Below are 6933 nucleotides of genomic sequence, written 5' to 3' on the forward strand. Positions count from 1 at the left end.
AAATTGAGTCCCCTGGACTCCGCCTGTACATCCTCAAGCCCCTGGCATCCTCCAAGCCAAGTCCCCTGTTGGGGTTCCATGCTGCTGCTCCCCACCCCTGGGCTCCACTGTGTGAGACTCCCGCTCACCTTCCAGGGGCCTCTCCATGGGACTCTGAGCTGCAGCTGGGGCCTGCTGCAGCACCCCTCCAGGAGCTGGGGATTCAGGCATTAATTCATCCTGTTGCCTGAGTATCTGCCTTGTGCTGACGACTTCCCTGGTAGCTCAGTGGTGAAGACTTCGCCTGCCAATGTAGGCAACATGGGTTCAATCCCTGGGTCAGGAAGATCCCCTGGAGAAGGAAATGGCAACCCATTCCAGTATTCTTGCCTGGGAAATCTCATGGACAGAGGAGCCTGGCAGGCTGTGTACGGTCCATGGGGTTGCAAAAGAGCCGGACACGACTGAGCAACTAAACAACAGCAGCCTTGTGCTGAACACTGTTCCAGTGAACCTGACGTTGCCTTGCTATCCGGGAGCTGACATGGTCTTGGGGTCTGTGCCAGGAGCCATATCCCTTCTGTCAGACCAGTCTAAAAGACTTTCCTTTTCCCAGACCATCTGACTGGGCATCACAGCGAGCCTTAGTGAGTAGATAGGACCCCGAGGGCCCAGCGATTCTGTTCAGCCAAGAGACCTTTATGGAGAAGAGTCAACCTGTAGTCTTCATTTCCATGAACTGTCCTCACATGGCCGCTGGGGGGCAGCAGAGGACACCGACCCAGGGCCCCTGCTCGGTGTGGGTCAGCATAGCCTGCTTTTCCTGCTGCTCAAGTGGGTCTTCTGTAACAAACCTCACCCACCAGAGGAAGCACCCCTGTCTTTTCCCTTGGGGCCTGTGTCATTTAAGGGGCTGGCCTCAGAGGTGATCCCAAGAATGGGGCTCCGTCAACCTGAAACCCAGAATATTGGTGGCTGTGTCCTGGGGAGCATCAGTACCCTCCACTCGCACCCCCATGCCAGCCTTCCCCAGGTCCCAGGCACTTTCAGGGTGTGGGGGCTCCAAGTGGAGGGTATGGAGTGCCCTCACAGCCCTGAGGGGAGTGCCACCCCTGTCTCATCCCTCCCGAGGGAGGGTCTGCACGTGTGTGAGGTGTGTGGACACACCCAGGGATGTCTGTAGCCTGGCTGGGGAAGGGGCCCCGCCTGGAGACTCGGGTCCCCATAGCCCCCGGGGCTTGTCCTGAAAGTCTGTTCCTCAGAGCCAAGCTTCTACGATGCCTTGATCTGAGGCACGTGGGCATCCATAGAGCAGAGTGAGTGTGCACACTGGGTCCCTGGGCTGCCTGCCTCAGGCCTGGCCTCAGGGCCTCTGGCAGCCGTGGGCTGGGCAGGGGTGTCCAGCCTATTTCCCGGCCAGCCTGCCCTTTCTTTATGTATTTACTGGTTTTCTTTAAATGTTCCCATTACTCAGGCCTCCGGTCGGCACTGAGACAGAAATAAATCCCACAAGGCCGCCCAGCCAGAAGGGCGGAATCCGATTCCCCCTCAAAGGCCGGAAGAAGCTCCTATGCGGATCGTGCTCAGCCCGAGGTGGCCCACACATCCCACATGGCACGAATATGTCCACGCACCCCGTGTGGGTGCCTGCACACCCATGCATTCACACACCTAAACTCCTACATGCACAGATGCCTCACAAACATGCACACACACCCGTGTCCCACACACACTCAGATTTGCCTAATACACATGCCGACTCGTTTGTACATGCGCTCAGCCCAGTCACACAGATTGGCCTCCTATGCACACATGAACACACCCCATTGCAGAATGGATTTATACATACACATACACACACACCCCTACATACACACATGAAAACTCACCCCCCTCCCCCTAAACACACAGACACACTCATGCACACATTCCCTGACAGGCAGGCTTCTACTCAGTTGTGACCACAACACTCTGGGATCACAGCTCAGTCATCCTCAAGGTGCTGGTGGGCGAGACAAGTGGTGAGGCTGTGGAGGGTGGGAGGACGAGGCAGCTCCCGTGCAGCTCCAGAGGAGAGTGGCCTCATGGGAACACAGGCCCAAGGCTGCCAAGGCTTCTGAATTTTTAAGAGAAATTGAAAAGCTGAATTTTTATGTGAAATATCCTGATTTTTAAATGTTGGCTCGAGATGTTGAAAATACTCTGTGGGCCAAACCAAACACATCTCCAGGCCAAATTCCACCCACAGGCGGCGTTCTCAGACCACGGGTCCGCACAGACACACACACACAAATAGACACACATATATATACAGACATACACACGGATAAATACAAATAGACACACTGGTGCACACACGATACAGTCGCATACACACAGACACGTGAAAATGCACACATGCAAATGGACACAGATACATATACAAGCATGAGCACATCTATAGCACACAGACCGGGTACAAATAGAACTACAAACTCACAATACAAATAGACACAACAGACACATGAAACTAGATGCATACAAACACACGTAGACAAAGACACATGCACAAATACAATTAAGCACATAGACACAACACAAATACACAGGCACATATACCCAAACATACATAACAACAGACACACAACACGTCTCTCTTGTCTCCCTGGTGGGGGTGAGCTTGTGGGAGCAGGTATCCTGACAGTGCGGCCTCTGTGCAGGGCCAGGGCGCGGCTCACACCAAGACTGTCCCCTGACTCATGTATGCTGCAGCAGGAACAGGGTGCCAGGGCAGAGGCCCCCAGGAGGGCTGGCTGGAGAGCGCAGCGTGGGGAGGGGAGAGGAGCAGGTGGTTGGCCTCGTGTGCCAGGCCCTGGGAGTCTGGAGCCACAGGTACTGAAGCTCTGAGAAGGGAGCTTGCAGCAGCCACAAGCCCAGCGCGCCATGCCCGGAACCGTCCTCCCAGCCTGGCCTCGCCCGCTTCCTCCTCACCGCTGGGAAGCAAGGCCAACAGGAGCCCCATGGGGCTGCTCATCAGCAGAGACCCCACCAGAGCTGCTGGCCGAGCAGGCCTTCCAGGCAGGGGTCGTTTGGGGGAACTGAAACTCTCCTCTCTCCTCTCCCCTGCAGGTGGTGGAGGAGCATAATTAATGCAGGAACACGAAGGGCCCCACCTCCCCAGCCCTGCCCTTCACTCACGGAAGGCAGAGGCCCAGAGGGATGGTTTTAGGCCTCTATTTTCTGCCTCCCAGCCCCTGGCCCCTTTCCTGACCCCCAGCCTTTGGATGGGGAGAAGCTGCACAGAACTTGCACCCACCCCCTTGGGCCCCCCGCTCCTCCCCCCCGCCCCCCCCCCCACCACCTGCATGACCCAGATGCCAAAGAAGGAGGGAGCGTGTCACTGGGGGGTGTCCTTGGGAGCCTGTCACTGGGGGGTGTCCTTGGTCTTCCATGCTGAGGGCTCCTAGTTGCCCAAGAAAAAGTCCTGGTACAGGAAGCTAAAACCCAGCCTGGGGACCCAAAGGGGTACTGAGACCACGCGGGTCAAGAGACCTAGATGGGATCCTGGTCCCAGAAGTGCAGCTGAGGCTCAGAGAGGGCAGGCAGCTTGCCCTAGATCACACAGCGGACACCAGGAGCCAGCCATGGCCCAGACCCCAGCCTGTCTCTGGAGTCCCAGCCCCTCTGCCCCAGGCAAGGCTTGTTTCAGTTGGCCACAGGAGCCTCAGGCTGGAATCATTCTGGAGTTGGCTGAGGAGACAATGGGGATATAGCTGAACGCAACCCACCTAGCCTTCGTGGCGATGAGAGCCGCCCCACAAGCACCCTCTGACCAGGTCCCCACAGCCAGACCTCACATCTAAAAATGAAGGCAGAGCCAGGACCCTATCAGAACCCCTGAGAGAGGGCCCATGTCCACCACCCGCCGCCCCCCTCCCCTCCCCGCCCCACCACAGCCACAGCTGGGCTGTGTCTCCTCAGACCGCCTCAGGAGGTCCATGCTCCTCAGGAGCCCTCAGTGTAGGGCTGTGCCCACTCAGTGTTTCTCTCCCCAACTGAGTCATGTCCCCTCACGCACACTCAGAACAGGGCTGTCTCCCCTCAGACTCCCACGGAAGGTCCATGTCCCCTCAGAAGGATTGTGTGTCTTTAGACCACACAGGACCAGTCTCATCTCCTCATTCACCCTCAGAACAGGGCTGGGTCCCCTTACACTCCCCCAGGAGGTCCGATGTCCCCTCAGACGCCCTCAGACTCCTGATAAAGGTGAAAGGTTCTGTCTCCTCAGGGCAGGTGTTGTCCCCTCGCTCCCCCTCGGGGCAGACACCCACAAAAGGTCCATATCCCCTCAGTTGCCCTCAGGGGAAGATTGTGTCTCTGTAGCCCACACAGTGCAACTATCACTTCTCAGTCTTCCTCAGAACCCCTCAGGATGTCCAAGCAGAGCTTGGACCTTCTGAGCAGAGCTCTATTCCCCTCAGATCCCAGAGGTCCATGTTCCCTCAGGTGCCCTCAGAGCAGGGCTTGCTCCCCTCAGGCTCTGTCAGCACATGCCCTCAGAGGGGAGCTCTGTCCCCTCAGGCACCCACAAAAGGTCCGTGTCCCCTCATGTGCCAACAGGGAAGGGTTGGGTCTCCTCAGAGCACATGGAGCAGGTCTTGTCACTTCCCTCACCCTCATCAGGGCGGCTCCCCTTGGACCCTCACGGAAGGTAAATGTCTCCTCACCTGCCCTCAGAGCAGGTTGTGTTCCCTCAGACTCCTCAGGCTTAGGGGTCAGGCCCAACATAACCCTTGGGCAAAGGTCAGGCCTCTTAGGGCCTCCTCACAGCAGAATTGTATCCCCTTAGACTCCCCGGGCAGGGTCCAGTCTCCCCATTTGCCCTCAACGCATGGCCGCAACCCCTTAGTCCTCCAGGGAAGCCCACGTCCCCCTCGCACGCCGTCAGACCAAGGCTCTCCTCAGACCTCTGGGCTGGGTCCTATGCTTTTCATCTTCCAGGGAACTGAGTCTCTGTTCTCCTCATTCTGTCTTCTCTGTTACCACCATCCCAGACTGAGTGCTAGTGGGAGTACACAGTGAAAGCTTGCTCACTCCGGGCTCATGTATGGGCCCCGTTCAGTCATTTCTTCTCCACAGGCTTGCATGTGAGGGTCGTCAGAGGCCTGTCTTTGATACCCCTGAACCCTTCAGACCTGCTCTGAGCTGGGAACTACTCTGAACTGGGACTCACCCAGCTTCCCCATCAAGCCTGGCCTGTGTTTCAAGAGCCCCGGGGGTTGCATTCCTTTCGTGTCTTCAGAGGTCCCCCTCTCAGCCTGGGCTGGAGGTAGACAAGGCCAGAGAAGGCAGGGCCTGTGCAAATCCAAGACAGGTGGGAGCTGCAGCCCATCTATTACTGGCCCCAGTCGGAGTCCAGAGCAGCCCACGAGGTGCCCAGACACTGTGGCCAAAGAGACTTGACGAGTCAGGGTCTCCTGGTGTCCTCCGCCCTGCCTGCCTGCCGCCCGGCTCGGCTGCTGTTTATGTGTTCCCTGCGGCTTGGCCGGGCTACACAGCCTTGAAGGGAGAAATGACCACCTGGCTCCAGCCCCTGTTCAAGGCAAACAGGGTCCTGACCGCCTGCCAGGCCCTCTGAGGGCTCCCACTTCCTCTGCCAACACCTGGATGCCCCAGGCGGGGCTCAGGGCCCCTCTGAGTGGGGAGGCCAGCCCTGGCCCAGGAGCTCCAGGTCTAGGGGAGGGGACCTTGTCCTGGACCAGGAGCTTAGACTGATACCAGAAGTCCAGTTCTATCCTGGACATCCGGTTAAGGAGGAACATGGTGCTCAGTCTAGAAGAGGAGGCCTGGCCTTGTCCTGGGTCTAGAAGAGGAGGCCTGGCCTTGTCCTGGGTGCGAAAGTCCTGAGGAAGGAGGGCCAGCCCTTGGGAAGGAGGCATTCAAGGGGATATGAGGGAACCTGGCCCTGTGTGGGGATACCAACTTGAGGGGGTACCCAGCACGTCTCAGGGACATTTAGTCCAAAGAAAAAGCTCAAAGCACTTGGCGGGGGGTTCATCTGAAGGGCCAGTGGTAACAAGTCTGAGGGGCGAGCGCCACCTTGTTTTGGGGGGTGGCCGGTCTGTTGGGGGCAGGGCGTGGTGTTAGCCACCTAAAAGATGAACACAGCCCAGTCCTGGGGGAGTCCAGTCTGAGGGGTAAGCACAGCCCTGTCATGAGGTGGAACAGTTTCCCGTCTGTGGGAAGAGGCTTCCCCTGTTCAGAGGAAATCTGAGGGAGGCTCCACTCTGTGCTGGGGGTACCCCATCTGAAGGGAAACACGGTTTTGTCCCAGAGGTACCCAGTGTGAGTGTTCTGGGGTGAGGCCTTGTGGACTGCACTTCGGAAGCCTCCTGAGGAATCTGGGCTGGAAGATGGGGCCCTGAGGCCCAGCTAGCTGGGGGGTGAGTGACTCTGCCTGTGGGGTTGGTGGGGTGAGTTCCCCTGAAGGCCCAGTGATCTGGAGGTCCCATGGCTAAGCCCTGGAAGTAGTTGCGGGGGGGCGGGCATCATAATCCCCTGGGGACAGGGGGCGGGAATGGGGCTTCTGTCCTGCTTAGGTCTCCTTCATCCAGGGCCCTTCCTAACAGTAGTACCTCTCACCCCTATCCCCAGCCCCCCGCGAGGGAACCTCTCCCCTGACCGCCGTGTAACCTCCTCGGGCCTGGACACTGGAGCACGTTGCTCAGACCTTGCTGCTCTCCCTTCAGAACACCCAGTGGCTCCCAGCATTCACAGGAATCCTTGATGCTCAGCCTGGTGACTCAGTGGCCTTCAGGTCCTGCCCTGTGCCTCTCACACCATTCCAAGCAGATGGCACTCCATGGGCGCATCAGGCCTTTGGACAGTTGCTTGTCCTTTCCTTCCATCTAGATGGGCAGGCCGGCTGGACCTGAAGCCGCTCACAGCACAGTGCCTGGCACCTCAGGGAATTTC

Source organism: Bos mutus, chromosome 22, assembly GCF_027580195.1.
Source record: "Bos mutus isolate GX-2022 chromosome 22, NWIPB_WYAK_1.1, whole genome shotgun sequence".
Lineage (NCBI taxonomy): Eukaryota > Metazoa > Chordata > Mammalia > Artiodactyla > Bovidae > Bos > Bos mutus.